At 44.0% G+C, this 20,983-nt stretch overlaps 1 long non-coding RNA gene across 1 annotated transcript in view; it reads right to left on the reverse strand.

Annotated features, from left to right (window-relative positions):
• The window catches only part of LOC122443661, a 41,212-nt gene extending 22,783 nt beyond the window's left edge, over window positions 1-18,429 (reverse strand). The window contains exon 1 of the long non-coding RNA XR_006270082.1: window positions 14,332-18,429. This is a non-coding gene — a long non-coding RNA (uncharacterized LOC122443661). The remainder of the gene's footprint in view (window positions 1-14,331) is intronic.
• Between the last annotated feature and the right edge of the window lie 2,554 nt (window positions 18,430-20,983).

The raw sequence follows: 20,983 nt of genomic DNA on the forward strand, positions 1-20,983 counted from the left end.
ACCTTGTACAAGTCAGCTAATCCTTCTAAGCTTCAGTTCCTTTCCTGCAAGACAGAGAGAGTGATGCATCACGTATGCCTCGCAGTGTCGTGGAGATTATGGGATAATTTAAAACAAGTGCTCAGTACAATGGCTGACTCAAAGAAGGCATTTTCTCTTTTTTTCCTTTAATCTCAGGTAATCAAGATGCTGTCTCCCTCACCCTCTAATATAAGCTACACAATACCCCACTGCTGTGGCTCTCAGCCTTGGCCACACATAAAAATCACCTGGGGAGCTTTTAAAAAAAAAAATACCAAGACTCGGCCTCACCGCCCAGAGAGTCAGACTTAATCGGTTTGGGGTGGAATTCAGCATTGGTGTGTGTGTGTGTGTGTGCATGTGTTTTTAAAGCTCCAAGGTGATTTTAAGCAGAGTTCAGCACCACTGCTTTCCTCACACACTAAATCTGAAGAAGGGCTCTCCTAGGCTGTATGTACTCCCTCTTGACCCTTCTGACAGCACTTCAGAAGAGAAATAGATTGCTTAAATTGTTCTCTTTTTATCCCAAACATCCAAAGCATATAGCAATATGTTATTCTCCAGGAACCTCTTTTCTGAGAAACATAAATACCACCTTCCCCACAGGAAGAAAGGAATGTTCCTCCCCACCCAAAAGAAACCTGCTCCTTTCTCACCCACCCAGGCGGACTAGAAAGCAAAGCACACTGGAGCTTGGTCAGCGCAAACTCTGCCCAGAGGAGAAGAGCCAGGAAGGGGCAGTCTTTCCACGGACCCAGGCCAAGCAGTCCTGACCAGCTGAGGGACCCGGAGCCTGGGAGCTCCCGGAGGGCAATGCCATTTCTGCTCATCGCACAAATCATGTTTAATGAGTGTTGGCTGCTCTCAGGAAGCACGAGAACCACCACACGGCACTTACGCCACCCACGTCCACCAAACCGATGTGTACATGGGCTGAAAGTCAATTCCTCAGTCACTTCAGGGTTTACTTTGAAAACTCTGGTCTGGAGGAGGAAAGGGAATCAGTCACTACAAGCAAAGGTAGAATGCTCCTGGACGGCTAGGTCCCCCGAGACTCTCTAGGGTGGATGGATACCTATCACCAGTTGCTGCCTTCGAAACAGGAAAGAGAAACCTTTCTGAGAACAGGAAGTAGCTCCATGGTCAATTTAATTTTTATTTTGCAAATCTTTATCTAATCTGTTTGATTTCTGTTTACCAGTTTAGGAGTATTTTGATAAGGGGATTTCAAGCCCTACATTCCCTTTGACCTGGACTCTCCAAATCACAGCCAGTAATGAGGCTTTCTGTCTTAAGTCACACAGCTGCCCCTCAGGGACCCTGAAGCCTATAGATCTTCGATGTAAAATGGACTGGTGCGTCAACAAAGGTGTTGGGCAGAACACCTAAAAGAATAGTGTTTAGAATGTGGGTCCTCAATGCTTAATTCTGAGCTATACATCTTGAAAATACTGGTGGGCTACTGAACCTGGGCAGCCCAGCCCAGGGTATCTGGCCATTCTTGATGTTACATGCAGCCCAGTCTAAATGTATCTTCACAGAAGCAGGGGCCTAATGACCAGATGTCCAGCACAGATAGAACCTTGGGACACCCACTCAGTCTGAGCCATGACCATTATACCTGCGCAACCTCTAACAGCCAGGGACTCATATTCCTTGGCAATCCAAAGACAGCTGGAGCAATTCCACCACTCAAACCCCCTCTCTACCCCACACCTCTTCTTCTGAACCCTGCTTAGAGTGGTGGGAAGCTGTAACCTTTGGCTAAAGAACATTTCTTTTATTCCCATCAGGCGTCAGAAAGACCCTAGAGTACCAAATGAAGAATAAGAAAGCAACAAATAAATGGAAAGAAAAACAGGCAACTAAGAGTTTGGCCATCTTGGATATGAACAAGAAATTAAAACTCTTCTGCAAATGTACCCTTATTTACCACTTGTCTGTAACTCCCTTTAAGATAATTTATTTCATGCAAAGGGACATTGAGTGTGTACCTTGGTTTCAGCTGTACGTCTGGGATTGAGTTGCCCAAGCTCAGAAAACATTTGACTCAAGAATGCACAGACCTGCAGTTGCCAGCTGGAGTTCTCTTCAAGAAACCCATAATCCAGAGGCTGCTACTAAAAAACGCTTCAAATCCACATCTCAATCAAACTCAAGTCTTGCAAATTAATGTGCTCAATGACAAAAGCAGGCCCTTGTTGCTTTTTTAAGTGAATGTAGCAGCTTGTTTACAAGGATAATGACTATTAGAAATTGACTATTAATTGATTGATTCTCACTGGTGACATTTGAAGTATTATTTGTGTATATTGATGACAAATATGAATAGATCCTCCCCCTATCAATTAGGTGTAAGATTTGTAATTGATTGTAATAACTGATTGTAATTGCAATCAGTTGGGTGTAAGATTCCAGATACAGCCCATACCCAAGGAGAAGAGACAACATATGGCTGTGAATAAAAGGAGGGGCATTATTAGGGTCCATCTCAAAGACTGGGTGCCTTCTCTTTCCAGCTGGGAATCACAAAGGATTTCAGATTCCTGATGCCAGTTATAAGGGTTATAAAGAAATCTTGCCATTTGCCTCAAATAACCTTTCATGTAAGACAGCGGGCAGAGTGCCCGCCACAGAACATCACCCAATCCTGAGCTCGTTGGTCAGCTCCCCTTTCTGCAGAATGTTCCTCGCTTCTCCTCCAACATAAATGAACCAAGCCTGTGTCCCAGATCCTCAAAGTATCGAGTATATTTGGCAAACACATTTGAGCTGAGGTATTTGTGTAAATGAGGCTTACAACGTTATCCTTCATAGGAGACACTTTTGGATGTTAACTGAAGTCTCTGGTGATAGCACGTCCCAGGGAAGCTGTTTGGAAGAAACTCTGGAATGCTGAAAGGGACCTGAGAGATCAGATTCTAATTTGCTTGCTTTATAGCAGAGAAGAAAACTGAGGCCCAGGGGGGACATGACCACAGACCTTCCCAAGTTCACATAGGCAGATTTGCAGAGACCTTTACAGTCAATTTTCCTCATTCTCTCAAATGAATAAAAGGGAAAGCTCTTTGACACTCCAAAATTGGATCTCTGGGTTGCAGTGTTAGAAGCAGAGTCGGGGAAAAGCCATCAGTAACAGACCTAAGGCTTAATGCTAATTATATGCCTTTCAACACCTCTTGGCATATTTTGGTAGTTCCAAAGACTATGCCACCCAATTCTTCTCAATTCTCCTCCTCCACCCACCACTGCATCCACCCCTCTCTCCTCAGTCCCCAACAAAGCAAAAGAAGAGACCACCACTGACATCTACCCCAAAGATGGCTGTCCTCCGAGGATAACATCCAGGGACGAGAGTGAGATCTGAGTGCCAGAGCTAGGGTGTCTGGGCCTTCAGACAGGCTTCACAAGACCCTGTGAACCAGACTGTCTTTCGAAGTCAGGATTCCCTCTTTGACTTCATCTCTTTGCAAATGTCATCATTATCTAACACTTGGGCAAAACACAGATATTCCTGTTACACAAGCCGATTAAGCAACTTCATCAGAAAGAAAGCAAATCTTCAAGAGACCCCGGCAGAAGGCTCACAGCCTGCTGGAATGTGGACCGCCACATTCAACACAGCATCAGAGAACCCCGTTCTGGGGTTGTGCTCTGAAAATTCAGACTTCTTGGTCTGTCTCACCAGGGCCAAGGGAAGTGCAGCTACCTTTAAAGACAAAGGAGTCACTTGGTTTCACAAGGCACATGCTTCTCGATACTGTGCTGTTTCTTGGACTTGAGTTGCATAATGTTTTTTTTGAGCCTTTGAAAAGGAAGCAAAATCCAAGTTTTATGGATAGGTCTCAGTGTGCATGCAGGCAGACTCAGTCAGCCTGTTAATGGTACCTGTTCATTTCCCTTTTTTGCCCCCCAGCAAGACGAGGTATTTACTCTTCTGCTAGAAGACATGCCCCTAGGTCAGACATCTCCCACTTACATTTTTCTCATCAAAGACCAAGAGAAGACCAGGCAGCATTTACACAGAGAGGACCTCAAAGATCCAACTGAACTGGGCCTCAGGGAGGGCTCTAGGGGTGTGGAACAGAGGAAACGCTCCTCACAGGGAGGTTCCACACCACCCAGAGTCTGGGCTGCTCTCCACACAAACAAGGAGAACTCCGAGGTTGCACAGGCACATTTAAGCCAGATGGTGCGCACAGGTGTGAGGCTCCCCTCCTAAAGGTCGGACACCATGGTTTAGATAATAAAAAATCTGTGATATTAGAAATTTCCCTAGAGGGGTTTTTTCATTCCCTGACTCTCTTACTTAATAGCTTACCTGTCCCACAGGAAAGCTATGACCCATTCTTCACTTATTTAAAAACTGTATTGAATGTCTACTCTCCTCTCCCAGACAGAAGAACATGCCGGGTATTATTTTATTACTTTACTGGTGGAAAAATCACAATGAAGACTTCCAGTCTAGGCAGCAATCTAGGACCATATAGGTGCAGAAATATTAACATGCTCCTCTTCCTTGCGAATTTTTCACTGAAGCTCAGTGTCTACACATGAAGGGCACAAATCCTAAGTACATAACTCAATGAATTTTTATCAACTCAATACTCTGATGTGACCAACACCCAGATCAAGAAACAGCACATCACCAGCAGCCCAGAAACTGACTTTGCATGTCCGTCCAGTCACTGCCCCCCATGAAAAGTATCCACTATCCTGACTCCTAGCTGTTGTTGTTGAGTCACTCAGTCATGTCCAACTCTTTGTGACACCATGGACTTTAGCCCACCAGACTCCTCTGCCCATGGAATTTTCCAGGCAAGATTACTGGAGTGGGTTGCCATTTCCTCCTCCCATATCATAAATAAGTTTTGCCTGTTTTAAACATCACGTAAGTAGAAGCAGTGAAGGTACATTTTTGCGTCTGGCTTCCTGTGCTAATATTTTGTTTGTGACAGTCAATCTTGTTGTTTCATGTATTTATGGTTTGCTCATCCTCATCACTATACAATGCATTATGTGATTATACCACCATGAATTTATCCAGCTTACTGTTGATGAGCATTAGAGTTGTGTCCAGCATTACATATAATGTTGCTATAGACATTCTTTTATGTGTCTTCTGGTCAACATGTATATTATTTCTCTTGGCTATATTCCTAGGGGTGGTGCTATGTTCTCTTAAATAATAAAGATCTGAAATAGATTTGAGAGCTATATTTTAGGTTAGATTCTTGCTGCTGGTAGTACAGACGGCTCCTCCATGATCAAACCAGTTTCTTCTCAACTCTTCCTTTCTAAGTTGGTACCAAGATATGATTCTGACACCTAGAGCAAGTTTGGGTGATGACTTCTATCCTGACAGAGAAAGTCATTCAAGATTCAGATCAAGGTTGTTGAGTTGGTCAGCAAAAAGCCACCTGGAAAGTAACTACAACATGCCCTGGGGCAGATCTGCACAGGAAACCTACTCACTGAGAGCTTCTGAAATCACCACCACTGCCCTCCAGGCCCTGTTTCCAGATCTTCCTGCTCCTTCTCAGTTCAGACTCTTTTTGTGCCTGTGAATTTCTGGCTTGCTCTAGAAAGGCTGCCAGTGCCTTGTCATGAGCCCCAGAGACCAACCACTGGCCTCCTAAGTGCACCACTACGGCTAGGATGGCAGGATTCACCTGATGCCCATGTGCCCAACACTAACTTGGCATATTCCAAAGAGTGAGATAGACTTGGTCCCTCTGCCAGTACTCAATCGAGCTCCCCATGCACCACACCCCCAGAAACAGCCAGTAAGATTTGAGATTTCCTGCATAGAACTGGCCAGAATTACCAATAACTGAGTTCTCCAAAAGCCCCAGCTTCTGGACAGGTATTTCCACTTATGTTGTCTCATCAGTAATCCCATCATGCCCCTCCACCTCAGTGCAGCAGGCATTGCTGCAGGTTCTATTTTAGATTCTGTTCTATTAGAGGTTGCTACAGGTTACACTGTCATAAAGCTAACACACGGTAGGGCAAGTTTTTCAAATAGGATCCAAACCTAGCGGTTTTTCGAGTACAACTGGAACCTCAAATATTTTACTAGTAGTCTTAAATAAAGGATAATCAAAAAATCAACAAAGGTAGTTAGTGGAAGGAACATGGAAATAAGAATTAGGAGATCAGAGTATAGTTCTGTTCCAATTTCCAGTTTATAATTCCATTCTAAGTGGTTGTAAACTGGGGGGGAGGGGGGGGGTGCAGGGGGGTGATCCAGGGAAGGTCACTTCAGTTTTCAGAATAACAGTGTCTTTAACTGAAAATGAAAGGGGCATGCGTTATCCACAGACCACACCTCCATGAGAGCAGGGATTATGTCATTTTTCTCCTGACCACAGTGTCACCAGCCCCTACCATGGTGTCTGGCCCATAGTAGGCATGCAATACATATGAAGTAAATGGATGAATAAATTCATGGGAATCCATGTCAGGCTCTCTTACAAGCTTTTTCAAAATGCACATGCCAAGGCCCCACTCCATAAATGCTGGTAGGAGGGGCCCAATCCTTTTTTTTTTAAAGGGGAAAAAAAAAACCTCTCTAGGTAGTTCTGATTCAGACTCATAGTATGAAATTACTTACAACTATAAGGTTCTATTATTCTATTAACTCAGCTGTATAAATAATCCTTTACTAAGTTCAGCATGAATTTATTTAATTTTATATAGTTCCCTCTTAATTAGGACAAATAGGTAGTGCACTCTCTAGATTTCTTCAGATCTCTGAGAAGTTTGTCCAACTTTTTCCATCTGAAATCAATGAACCCCAATCTTTCCCTTTCACTGCTATATTCTTCTCCCAATTGTTTTGAAGTCTGTTTTTTCCTAGAATTACCCCAGTTGGATTGAGAACATCAAATCTATTAATATAAAAATATAACGTGAAAGTGAAAGTCGCTCAGTTGGGTCCAACTCTTTGCGACCCATGGACTGTATAGTTCATAGAATTCTCTAGGCCAGAATACGGGAGTGGGTAGCCATTTCCTTCTCCAGGGGCTCTTCCCAACCCAGGGATTGAACTCAGGTCTCCTTCATTGCAGGGGGATTCTTTACCAGCTGACCCACCAGGGAGGCCCATAAAGATATAATATCTGAATAAATAAGAAAAAATAATTTCTTATTTGGATAGAATTCCTACATGCTGGTTCACAAGTGTTTCTCTTTTTCTCTTATCTTCACCTAAAGTTCAGTTAGAAGGAATAACTCAGAAATTCGTCTTACAGACTTCTTTTAAATATCTACTGAAGGTTTTCTGTTTTTACTTAGATACATTTACATATTGTAGTATGACTGCCATTTTAGCAATATTTATTATATTACATCCTTACAGCACAATATTGTCTATACTCATTCTACTGTGCATTAGATGTCTATGGCTTGTTTACTACTTGTTGCAAGTTTGTACCTTAAACATGTGTTTTATCACTCCACCCTCACCGCCTGATAACACTGTTTACATCCACCAAAGTGTTTTTCAGAGCTGCAGCTTAAGAAACTTCCCTTTTCTGCTTACCTCTTGGAAAATATTGGCCACCCCTGCTACCAGAAGGCCTGCAATCCTGCAGCCTTGCGTTACGTTTTCTACACACCTGTGGTCAATTGCCCTGGTCAAGAAGCCTAAGCCAATAGCAGGCTACTCAGTTTTCTCCCCCACGCACTCCGGTCCCCAGGCCCTCTGTGGCTTTTCCACCTGGGTGTTATTAAAAATGTGAAGAGGGCAAGAAAGAAAGTGTTCGCTGGCTCCTTTGCCAACCGGGCCCTTCCTTCCAAGGCCGCATGGCTCTCGTTTCTTTGTTTCCTCTTATGTTTAATTTTCTTTGGCCCAGGCTTTCCTCAATGGTTTTCTTTTCGCATTTTATCACCATAAATTAATTAAAATGTTTCTGGCGCTGAGTTCACATCTGATCATCTTGGCAGGATCCCCTTACACAGATGGTGAGTAGATAAAGAGCAATCCAGGCATTCAAGAACAAGAAGAACAGCCCACATAGGGAGCCGGCCTGAGAGAGGGTGAGAGGACCGGAGGGGCCATGGAGAAATGACTGCCACCAGGCTGCACTGGAAAGTTGGAGTCAGGGGTTGGGAGGCCACAAGGGACATCTTGGGACTTTTCAGAGTTCTGATTCCTTCCCCAAACTCCCTAGAATAGAGCTTAAAACCAACTAGTAGAACCAGAAGTGGTCTATCTACCTCTGCTTCCTCTTCACCCTGCAAATGTGGTTGGCTCATGGTTCAGATGGGCTACACAGGTTGGGAGATGGTGGCACTGCAGGGGTAAAAATGTAACTCGAGAAATAGGAAGAAGCAAAGATCTCACTTGACTGAGAATCCAGGATGCATGGATCAGACCCATACTATGCAACAGCCTTGGAATATAACAAACAACAAGATAGACACAGGCCCTCTTCTCTTGGTGTGAATAATCCAGTAGGGCAGACAGACGTGAAAGGCCAGCTATATCAGGCGGTAAAGAGACCACAGACTCAGAACTTGAAGCACATTTTTGTTATTGATAAGAAGTACATTGTACAGGTACTGCCCTGGTGGTCCAGTGGTTCAGACTCCACACATCCAATGCAGGGGCCATGGGTTCGAACCCTGCTCGGGGAATAAAGATGCCGCATGCCACATGGCATGGTCAAAAAATAAAAAGAACAAATTAAAATAAAAAAGAAGTACATTGTACAGACGGTATAAGTACGTCCACCACCCAGAGACTAGACCCACCATTCCCAGTGTCTGGCTGCCTTGTGACTACTCTGAGAGATGGGTGGGGGGCCTGAGAACCTTTCAGAGGAAGGCCATGGAGTTGTGACACTCAGGGGGAAAAGCGGAAACCCAGTGATGCACAGCAAGAGGAGGAGAGGCAGACCTATAGTCATAAGTAAACATTCAGAAGGCCATTCAAAATGAGATCTGAAAACACACTGAGGTTTTAACCTTTCTTTCTCTAAAATTACTGGCGCATAATGCTGTCTTATTTTTCAGGGAATGCTATCCTCATCAAAACTAACGAGCAAAATAATGAGATTGTGAAAAGTGCCACAGACGAAATAAACAGGATGCTGTGCCAAAGAATAATACAGGCTGTGACCCCTTTAGGTAGGGCCATCCAGACAGAACTCCCTGAGTGGTGACGCTTAAATGGGAAGACAGGAAGGATCCTGGGGGCCTCACACTAAACACGGAGCATCAGAACTAATACTACACAACCTGCACAGACTACAACTTGCAAAAGCCCCACTCCAGGTGGGCATCCAGAGAGAATAAGCAACGCCTGGAGCCACTGCACTCCCAGAGCCGCATCTCTGACGACCGCCGAGGCTGAGATCCGGCCATTGTTTCCGGCAGCTGGACAATGTGTTCATTGAAAATCAGTTCAGTCTGTTGTCTCCTGGAGCCAGGTGAGAAGGGCTTCCCAGTTGCTTCCATCCTCCGCACATATCATTCGCTGCAATCTTTGGCCTCCCTGCGTGCCAAGCTTAGCATTGGACACAAGCAATTGCTTCACTGAGTCCTATTTGTGAGGAGAAGAAAACCTCTCAAGAGCCCCACATGTTCCATCTCCAACTGTACCTCTGACATTTCTGGTCTTCCAGGCATCCCTGGTTCATTTTCTTCTGACCACTCAAAGTTTCTTTAGCGTTTGCACATACACATTCGTGCTACCATAACGCTTCTCTACCCTGCCTTCTCCTGCTGTTTCTATTTACTGTGGATCTAGTTCCTCCAACCACCTCTGACTTCCCAGGTGGCTCAGTGGTAAAGAACTTGCCTGCCAATGCAGGAGAATGAAGGTTCGATCCCTAGGTCAGGAAGATCCCCTGGAGGAGGAAATGGCAACCCACTCCAGTATTCTTGTCTGGAGAATGCCCACAGACAGGGATGCCTGGAGGGCTACGGTCCATGAGGTCACAGAGAGTCGGACATGACAGAGCATACACACACAGTTCCTCCAACCACCTCTGACACAACCCTATACTTCTTAGGAGTAAGAACTGAGTTGTGTATTGATTTTTTTCTAGGCACTTAGTAGATGCGTGATCAACACAATGAATTGAATTTTAAAGTTACAACAAATAAATATCTCATTTCTAAATTGTTAAGTATGAACAATTAAAGTTTGACTCTTTTTTTTTACCATCTCTGAAATTCATCTTGCAGATGAATTTTAGAAATCTCCAAAGAAAGAGAGAGTGGGCAAGAGGGAGGAGGAATGCACGTAAATCTACTATTGTTTTTACTAGTATTTTTTCTTATTATTCCAATGAGATAAGCAAAGTGTATCATTGGCAAATATAAATAATATATTTAGAGATGCACATTTTGCACGTACACACATACTGATTTCTTTGAAAAACCTTCCTGTATGAATTGTTTTTCTAGAGTATCTTGATGTGATATATTCTGAGAAGAGAACAAAAAATATTTGAAAAATTCACAGTGGCCAAGCATTCCTTGTTTTTCTGTTCTTTGTTTCAGTTCCTAGAGTCCTGTGCCCAGCTCTCCCAGCATCACTAAATTCAGAGAAACACAAGGCAGATTAAACCATGAAACAATCCATTAGAGAGCTCTGAGGCCCTGGAAGCCTCAAAGATACAGGGTCGGGAGTGCTATTATTTTTATATTAGTTTACATTTGTCTCCGATTTTGAAACAACTCAATGTTTTCCTCTTGTCCTTGCACTTGCACTTGGTCTTGCGTGGGGCTCGGCTACAGTTACCGAGCGGAGCCCGAGGGAGTTCTCGGTCAGAGACTCGGGGCCTGAGAAAAGGCTGGGTCTGCGAATCTCTTGTCCGGTGACTTTGCCCTGGAGGTGGATGGCAACCCTGGGGAAACTGGACTCCCACCTCTGATGTGTGGGCTTCAGGAGCACCTTTAAACAGCCTGGAGCTCTGCCTGTGCTAGTTAAAGGATACTTTGCAGACATGGCTGATACTGTGCATCCTCTCTCAATCGGGAGGCTGAGCTATGTTCCTTTCCTGATCACCAGCCTCACACACATGCTGTCTTTGGGATTTTAGCACATTCTCTCCCATGTTTCCCATTTTTTGTTCTTGAGGGTTCAGGAAGTAAGATCAGAGGGAAGCAGGAAAAGATCTAGTTTGCAATAGATAGTTTAAATAAAAGCAATCTTACTGTAAAATAATTAGATGTGCTATTTCATTCAAGCACACAAGAATCCCACAAGGTAAGCAGTTAGTGATCTCTTTTGGAAATTAGCAAAAGGTGACACATAAAAAGCCATTATCTTGCTGTTGTTGTAATGGTGGTTTAGTTGCTAAGTCGTATCTGACTATTGCAACCCCGTGAACTATAGCTCACCAGGTTCCCCTGTCCATGGGATTTCCCAGGCAAGAATGCTGTAGTGGGTTGCCATTTCCTGCTAGTTCACAGCAATAGTTACAGGTAAAGCTTTGAATAGGTAAAGATGAAAGCTAGTTTCATCCATCTCTGAAACTAGCAAGATCGCCACTATAATACATGACCTGATGCCGGAAGACAAAGCATGCAAACCACAATTCCAGTTTTCAAAAGGGCAAGAAAGTTGGCACTGAAGCCAAACTGTCTGTGAGCATGTCTACAGGACCCAGGCCTTCAATTCTGATCCCCATCACTCTGCCCCTACAGGACGGGGCCCATGCCTTGTCTAATTGGACTCCATCTCAAATGCACAGCTGAACTTCAAGACATTTCAAACAATTCAAAATTAATTGTTTTACCAAGGATAAGGATATCAGGTAACCATGCTTAGGCAAAAAAAAAACAAACTTTACCACATAGTCTTTTAATGTTGCTATAAATCCAGAGGCCATAATCAAATGTTGGTAAATTCTGCCTTAAGCTTCTACTGGTTCCTGTCACTCAGCTAAGACAGAAAACTGTCTTTCCACCGTTTAGACAGACAGTAGGCATCTCTATTTCATACAAACAAAATTCTCTTCAGATGCAGTCCCCGACCTGATGACATCGATATATGCCAGGAACTAGCAAGCTATTTATTTCCCCTTAAAAAAAAAAGTGTCCTTAAGTGTCCTTATTGGGCACATGGAGGTGAGAGGAGACTGGAAAACTAAACTACCAGTTCACATCTGGAAGCCAGGCCGCTGAGCCAGTTCAGCTCAGATAACTTGTCAACTGGTCATAGTCTATGAGAGCAGAAACAATGCCTTTCAACTAAAGCATTTTTCTCAGGGCAAATTCTCATGACAGTCCAAAGATGTTGGAGTCAGGTTTGCAGTTGTGGTTAGAAGGAGATGCATTAAAGCCACCCATCCCCACTTCTCAGGGTCATGTCCTAGAAACACAGTCTGGCATTTGATCTGTGTGTGCTGATAAATATTAGCGACAGCCAGCTTTGACTGCTGAGTGCAGCAGCCTCCCCACCAGGGACGAGGTGAGTTGGGAAAGCGCCTGCTGTTTGCAGTGATCTGATGAAGCCCTGGCTCCCCACAACATGCAACTTTTGTCCCTATGCCTCCCCAAAGTAAGGACAGGCCTCAGCACATTAGACGTGCCCCTGAACTGAAGCTGTTTAAGAGCCTACATCTTACTCTGTGCATCCAGTGACCTGGGAACTGGGCACAAAGCCACTTGAAGGGGTAAAGGAAAATACCTCCCCTCCACTCCCCATAAAACTGCTTATAAAGAAAACAGAAGTAATTATGGGAAAAAATGCTTAAAAACCTAGAGGGCTCTATTAAATGAACCTCACATGGATTCTAGTTTAAGTTTCCAAGACTCGGGCAAGAAATATTCATGTTGAAAGCTTCTCTTATCCAAGATATTTGGTAAAGCCAGCATGGTTGTCCAGAAGTCCAAACAAACTCATCAAGTAACTAGTGGCTTCTCTTTATTTTTAATTTATTGCAAAAACTGCATTAAAATAGCAACAAAGGAAATTAGGAGAGAGAACAGTTTCCTTGCCACCATTGCAAACCATGAACTTGCTTCTTAATCTCATCTTTCCCCTTCAATTCCTTGTTTATGGGCCAGCACGATTTTTACACAGTAAATAAAATGTCTCTCTAATCTCATTGTTAAAAAAATATTTTCTGAAAAACTTTGAATGTACTAAAACCCCACAGTGATCCATCTAGCCACACTCTGGGCTACATCCCCCCAAGCTAGATCAACACTAAGCCAGTCATTTCTCAGGGCTAAAGATTCCTTATCTGTGCTAAAGCAAGCTGCCTTTAAGTAGGTATGAATAGCACCCAAAAACCCAATAATATAGAACTGAACCATAAACTGCCAACAGTGTGTGCCAGCCTCACTGGGTCTCTTCCACTTATCCCTCCAAATTCACTCTCCACCCTTCTCCACTCTGCTCTGTGCCCAGAAAGGCTGAACCTCGTGGACGTTTATCTCGGGCTCCCTTGTCCTCTGGGGTCAGCCAACAGGGGGCACCAGCAGGAGAGCAGAGGCCAAGAGGAGAGTAAAATCAAGGTATTTCTTTACCCAGCTCCCCAGCTGGTCTCCAGGTCCTTCTCCCGAAGGTCACAGCTTCCTTCCTACAGCCTCTACTCAGCCACAACTACAGCTCCCAGGGCTCTGCAATGCTCCCTCCCCTTGCACCTGCAGCCTAAAGCTGGTAGGACTTCCCCCTAGTACTGGTTCCCCTGAACTGGACCTAAACTCTGTGATTACACTCTTTTCTTGGCTCACCCTCTTGAGTGTGCTGTTGGGATCCTGACTCAAACACTGGACAATGCAGGAAGTGACCAGCTGAACCCCTGTGTCTAAAACCAATGAGGATGGGGGGAACACAGCATCCTATAGTCCCACAGCAGGAGAACTTTAGAAAATAATCAGTGAAACAGATGGGAAGTGGTAGTAAGAATCAGTCACTCAGCCGTGTCCGACTCTGCAACCCCATGGACTGTAGCCCACCAGGCTCCTCTGACCGTGGAATTCTCCAGGCAAGAATACTGGAGTGAGTAACCATTTCCTTCTCCAGAGGATCTTCCCAACCCAGAGATCAAACCTGGGTCTCCTGCCTTGCAGGCAGATTCTTTACACTCTGAACCACTAGGGAAGCCCCCAAAACAGATAGAAGTCAACATAGTCTTGTAGACTGCCTGCCACCTGCCCAAAAACTATGCTTTCTCTAGAATCTCAAGGCCACCCTGAGATGCCTGGGGCCACACCTCCCTTGAGGCATAGACTGTCAGATACCTTTGTGTTCCACCTCACATCCTCTCAGCCCACCTTTGACTTCAGCTGTTGCTTTGGCAACCAGCTGCACCCAGGTGTTCCAGCAGCAACTTTACTTACCTCAGCTACACCCAGGATCACTTCTGTTCTTCCTTGGGGCATCTCTGACACAGCAGGGGTGCAAGACACTCACGTGTGCACAAATGTGAAAGAGTGAGGAAGTTCATCTCCTGGGACAGCTCTTGGCCTATGGAGCGGGAGAGGCAGCAGTTAAATGTTCCTGTCTTCTATCCCTTGAGTGAATAACTCTGAGGTGCACTTCACATGGCTACTCAGAGGACTCCCAGTGGGATTGGGCCCCAGTTGCATTGGTGACCATTTTAATATATACTTTTGTCCTGGCTTTCCCCTCTCCCTATTTCACAATTTGAACACCTTCATCCCTTACAATACCTCACAAAATGAACTACCTACACATAAGCTCTTCTCATTGACTCTGCCTTCTAAGAAAACCCAGCCGAAGAGAGGCAGGGGGATCTCCTTGCTGCTCCATAACAGAAGAAAAGGTAGGAAATAGGAGACAAAGAATGAGGAAAATGCCTCCTAGTGCCTGTTTGAAATGCACCCCCAGATGCTTAATGGCCTGACCAGCAAACCCCAGGATTGTCAAACTATCCCAACCATATAAAAATGTTTTAAGGTAGAACCACACTCCTTACCAGCCACAGGGAATCTGCCTTTTAGGTAACACAATAACCTTAGTCCATTATTTGCTCTCCTTCAGTGAGGGGAATAAACCAAGAGAGGATATCCTTCAACCCAGCTCCCCTACCTGGAGGCAAAGTACTCTCATCCCCCAAGATATTAAGGAAATGCATCAAACTTAATTTCTACAGTTTATCTTCAGACTGCTCTATTTGCCTGATGCAAAAAGAATCATCCCCTCAGACCTTGAGATTTTTTAAAGTATTCAGCCGGTTTCCACAAATTCTCTCCAGTACAAATAATCTTTTTTTAAAAAAATTGCTTCTCTCTTCCAAAAAGTCAAGAAATGACCTCTCCAGTAGTCTTCTGGGTATGAAAGAAAATACACCGGTTGCATATATCATTAGTCCATGGTGTGGGGGAAAAGGAGAGACCACATGAAGGAAACAGGTGAATCTGGGGGAGTAAAACAAGCAGAGGGAACAGAGGGAAAATGCAGTCTAGTGGTAAGCGCTGAGAAAAAGGTTTCAGCACTCAGGAAGTTCTATGCCTCAAGATGTCAAATGGAATAACTTTAAGCAAGCCATTTTGAATTCCTTCAAGTTGGTATGATTCTTTTCAGTTCACTCACCTGTAAAATGAAAACAAATTTCACTTACTGGGGACAAAGATCAATACCAGAAGACTCCACCCATATGGATACTCCTGGGACCACAAGAAAAAAAGCTAGAAATTCAAATAGGATGAGCCAGCAGTGAGATCTCACCAACTTATCCAGTTCCAAATTAAAATAGGCCACTTGTTAGGTAGTTTTCCAAATAAACACCTTGTACAGGGGGTATGTATGGAGTTCAAATTCCTAATAATGTTGGTAGGTTATAATGAACAGGATTTCCACTTCTTACTGTCTGCTTCAAGTTTATGAGGAGCTCCCAGGAGGACACGCAATGCCCCCTCCGCCACTGCTTCTCCTCACCTTCTTTATTTCATCCAGCAATAAAGCCCCCTGCCCAAGGCCACACATGGGGCTGAGATGAACATCACAGGCCCAAACTTTGTGGAAAATAATCTTTTAGCAGCAGCATCTGGCTTCTTGGCATGATCCCCCAGCTGCTGCGCTGACAGCTCTGAAGTTGCTTTTTACTTTGTCATATGGTTCGGCTGCTAATGGGCTGTCTATTCTTGCTTGTCCTCCTCTGGGTCATTTTTCCTTTCAGACTCACATTGAGTTCCAAGAATATTGCACATCATGCCTCCTCTGCAGGAAAGCCCCTAGTTGTCCTGGAATTCAGAGAGCTAGGCATCCCATATGGGAGTAAGCAGTCCCAAAGCTCAAAGGGGAAACATCTCATTACACTGCCTGGTACATTTATTCCATGAGAAGCAGGCTTGCGAAGGGGCGATTAGGTAACTTGACAGGCACAGGTGGCAGACTAATACAAAGCATCATTTGTCTTTGTGTTTACACAGGACCAATCACCATAGTACCCAGGGCTTAAACAAGCACCGAATTTTGACACAAAGGCCACAACCAACTTCTCATAATTGGCAATGCTGTTGGATTCCAAGTATTTTCTCCTCTTCATGCCAATCGGAAGACCCAAATGGGAAATTTAGCACCTGCAAGTGGTTTCTCAGGCTCCTGGCGCTTACTTCGATAGTCCATGGAATCTCTGCATGCCCAGTAACAGACCAGACAAGGGCCAGATGTCCAAACAGGAGTCTGATTTCCTGAAAACTCAAGAGTAGTTGGAGAAACCAGCATGCAGTTGGCTTCCCATTCAACCCCTCTGGAGGCACCCAGGGTACAAGTGAACCCATGATGACCTTATGAAGTGACCAGAAAGCAACCAAACATGTACCTGCCTTTCATGGGTCTGCAATCAGGGCTGCCACGTACTGTTGAGCAGGCTGAACACTGCTCAACTCCAGAGAACACTATCCATAGAGGCTAGTGATGTTGTGACCTGATGTTGCTCCACACAACAGCCCTGCACTTGGTAAAGAGACAACTAGAGGATATAGGACAATGACACATAACCACAAATCAAAATTGCCCCAAATGTAAATGAGACAAGATGGTAAGAGTATTTTTAGAATATGTAAAACATAAACCCTTAAAATAAGTATAAATGAGTTTCTGGAATGATTGGAAAGAGTTGATTTAATCCTAAAAGGTGCAACAGTTTCTGAGAGAGTAAAAGAGAGTGAAGAGAGAATTATGGGATGCAGAAGAAATAGAAGAGAATGTGATTTGATAGCAGCAAAGCAAAACCTAAAAATTACATGGATGAAGTTGGAGTTATTTCTTCAGGAAAAATTCTCAGGGCATCTAAACCATGGATGATGTGGCTAGAAGCCAGTTTTCTCTCAGCTCCCCATTTTTCCATCTGCCAACCTCTTCCAACCCCATTTATTCCTTCAATGCACAGGCCCTAAGGAGAACCAAATTATGAATAAGACAAGAGCTCTATCTTCAGGAAGTCAAAATCTAATGAAAAGGGTCAAGGCACATATATACGAGGTAAAAGTCAACATGGAACTATTGGCTGACACAGTATGCTTACACCAGCATTTCAAGAGAGGTCAGTCCCAAGAGGGATAAGAGGGGTATCCTCAGGGAAGAATTGGCATCTGAAACAAACCCAGAACAACAGCTAGAATGTCAGCAGGGAGAGGTGATGGAGAGCACATTTCAGGCAAACAGTAGCGCATGAATAAAGGCATACAGGTAAAGGGTAAAGTATTAGGAAGAGTCTGCTTGGAATAAAAGTATCTAAAGGGCAAGAGGGGATGTGAAAGTAACAATGCAATTTAACTCTGGAAAGTTGGACTGAGGAAGGTTATTTAAAGTTTTGAATGCCTAGCTAAGGAGGCTGAACGTTCTTGTAAGTCCATAGGAAGAAATCCATTGTTATTATTCATATATTAAATTTTGAGCAGAGAGTGATGTAATCAGAGCTGAGCATTAAAATCAGCTTTATCTGGCAGCAGAGTTCTCGTTAATTGGTGATGGTGGAGACTAGTAGCCCAGGACAAATTAGCAGGTGAGAGGCAGTGCAGGGGCTGGCCTGCAGCCGTGGCAATACGAATGGAAAGTATGGGTCGATGCCAAGAAACCCAGGCAGTCTCTGGATGTGGCAAGGAAATAGTACAAAGGAAGAACAAGCTGGGGCTTTAAGCCTGAGAGAAGAGAAACTGAACAGTGGAGGGGTGACTTTTGCTTTCACATGTTAACTGTGAGGAGCTTGTGGCATATCCAGCTGGAGACACTCAGCTGGAAGGTGCTGACTCTGGTGTCAGAGGGAAGACTGGAGAGGATGAGTTTTGCTGTCCTGCAGGTCTGGGGTCAAACCCTAGCTCTACCTCTAGAGTGTCCAACTATTGCGATCTGGGGCAAGTTAGAAGCCTAAGTCTCAGTTATTCCATCTGTAAAATGCTTATTTAACTTATATGCAGAGTACATCATGAGAAACGCTGGGATGGAGGAAGCACAAGCTGGAATAAAGATTGCCAAGAGAAATATCAATAACTTCAGGTATGCAGATGACACCACCCTTATGGCAGAAAGTGAAGAAGAACTAAAGAGCCTCTTGATGAAAGTGAAAGTGGAAAGTGAAAAAGTTGGCTTAAAACTCAACATTCAGAAAACTAAGATCATGGCACCCAGTCCCATCACTTCACGGCAAATAGATGGGGAAACAACGGAAACAGTGAGAGACTTTATTTTGGGGGCTCCAAAATCACTGCAGATGGTGACTACAGGCATGAAAGTAAAAGACGCTCGCTCCTTGGAAGAAAAGCTATGACCAACATAGACAACATATTAAAAAGCAGAGACATTACTTTGCCAACAAAGGTCTGTCTAGTCAAAGCTATGATTTTTCCAGTAGTCACGTATGGATGTGAGAGTTGGACTATAAAGAAAGCTGAGTGCCAAAGAATTGATGCTTTTGAACTGTGGTGTTGGAGAAGACTCTTGAGAGTCCCTTGGACTGCAAGGAGATCCAACCAGTCAATCCTAAAGGAAATCAGTCCTAAATATTCATTGGAGGGACTGATGCTGAAGCTGAAACTCCAATACTTTGGCCACCTGATGCAAAGAACTGACTCATTGGAAAAGACCCTGATGCTGGGAAAGATTGAAAGCAGGAGGAGAAGGGGATGACAAAGGATGAGATGGTTGGATGGCATCACCGACTCAATGGACATGAGTTTGAGTAAATTCCGGGAGTTGGTGACGGACAGGGATGCCTGGCGTGCACAGTCCATGGGGTTGCAAAGAGTCAGACACAACTGATCGAAGGAACCTACTGAAAATGAGGACGATAGCCGTATTAATATCCCCAGCATTCCTGCAAAGATTAAATAAAATAGATGTTAGTATAGGGCCTAGAACACAGAAAGCCTTCGATGAACACAGTCTTTTGTTTTTTTCCCTGCAGAAACACTGTCTTTATTATTTTCCCTCTTTTTATTTTTTTCCAGTAATCAACTCAGTTCTTAATAATGTACCCCAGCTGTCCTCCTGCTCTTTTGCCACTTGGGGTCCTTTTATGGGCTTGGCATGTAGCCCTCCTGCCTTTCTCTGTTCTCTGGAGTCTGGGCCACCCTGATTCTTGTCTGGTCCACCCATCTCATGAGCCCTTCACCCTCCCCTCTGATATGCTTGAGCCTTGATATATGCTATCCCTGCAAACTTGCCTTCCGTCACAGATCCTCACCCTGAATTCATCTGCATCTGCCCAGGTCCTGTGGGGATGATTTGTTTTCTAATCTGGGGTCAAGATGGGGGGAAATGGGCCCACCTCTCAGCCAAAAGGTTTGACTTCAAGTCTTAGACAATATATTTCTTTACTATAAAAGTTGTAAAACATTGGGATAATGTTACAGCTTTACTACCCACTCCTTTGTTCTCCTGTAGCACTTTGTCCATCTCCTTGTGACAGAATTTATCACGTTGTGTTATAGTTGGTTATGTGACTGGCCCCTGCCCCCCGCTGGGCCATGGGCTCCTCCAGGGCAGGGACCAAACCTTATTCATCTTTGTTTCCCCAAGCCTACCATAGGTGTTCAATAAATATTGAAAGAGAGTTAACAACAACTTACATCTGCACAGATCCTTATGTTTTGCAAAGGTCGCTGAGGGAGATGGTAGAATCTGGCTCTAGAATGCTAAGCTATAATTTTTCTCCTATTCATTGCACCTTAAGTAAGTATAGCCATCAAAATGGGGAGGAATAAAAGGACCACATACCAGTTTTTTAAAGCAGCAGTTCCAAGATTTTGGGATTTCACTAATCGGTGTTTTAAATAACCTCTTAATTGGGGGAAGCAACGTGGTATTCCCAACTACTTGTACTTTGCTAAGTCAGTGCCGTAGAGAAAAACAGTCATCATCAACAACTGCTACTCTCCTCATTTCACAAAAGGAAGATTTTAAACACTCCCCCCAAAGAAGTGGCATAAGCATAAGCCTAGAATAAATGAAAACTTTTTAAATTGGTAAACTTAGCTTTCTGAAACCCTAGTACCACAGCCTATCTTTTCCTCTTTCCCCAAGGACAGCTGATTGGTCCCAGTGCCCAGACTTAGATTGGGTGACCACAGTCCAGAACAGTGTTTCTCAGACTATGGCACTCCTGGGTGTCTGAAATTGCTCTGTCAGCATCTTACTATTCTGGTGAAAAAGACATAACATAAAATTTACCATTTTAACCATTTTTAAGTGTACAGCTCAGTGACATTAAGTCCATTCACTTTGTTGTGCAACCCCCACCACCATCCAGCTCCAGAACTTTTCCATCTTCCCAAATGGAAACTCTATACCCACTAAGCACTAACTCCTCGTTACCCTCTCCTCCCAGCTCCCAGCAACCATTACTCTACTTCCTGTCTCAGAAATTGACTACTCTAGCTACCTCACTTAAGTAGAATCATACAATATTTGTCCTTTTGTGACTGGCTCCTTTCACTCAGCATATCTTCAAGGATCATCCATGTTGATCCATGTGTCAGAATTTCCTTCGTTTTTCATGCTGAATAATATTCCATTGTATGGATATAT

Source organism: Cervus canadensis, chromosome 6, assembly GCF_019320065.1.
Source record: "Cervus canadensis isolate Bull #8, Minnesota chromosome 6, ASM1932006v1, whole genome shotgun sequence".
Classification (NCBI taxonomy): domain Eukaryota; kingdom Metazoa; phylum Chordata; class Mammalia; order Artiodactyla; family Cervidae; genus Cervus; species Cervus canadensis.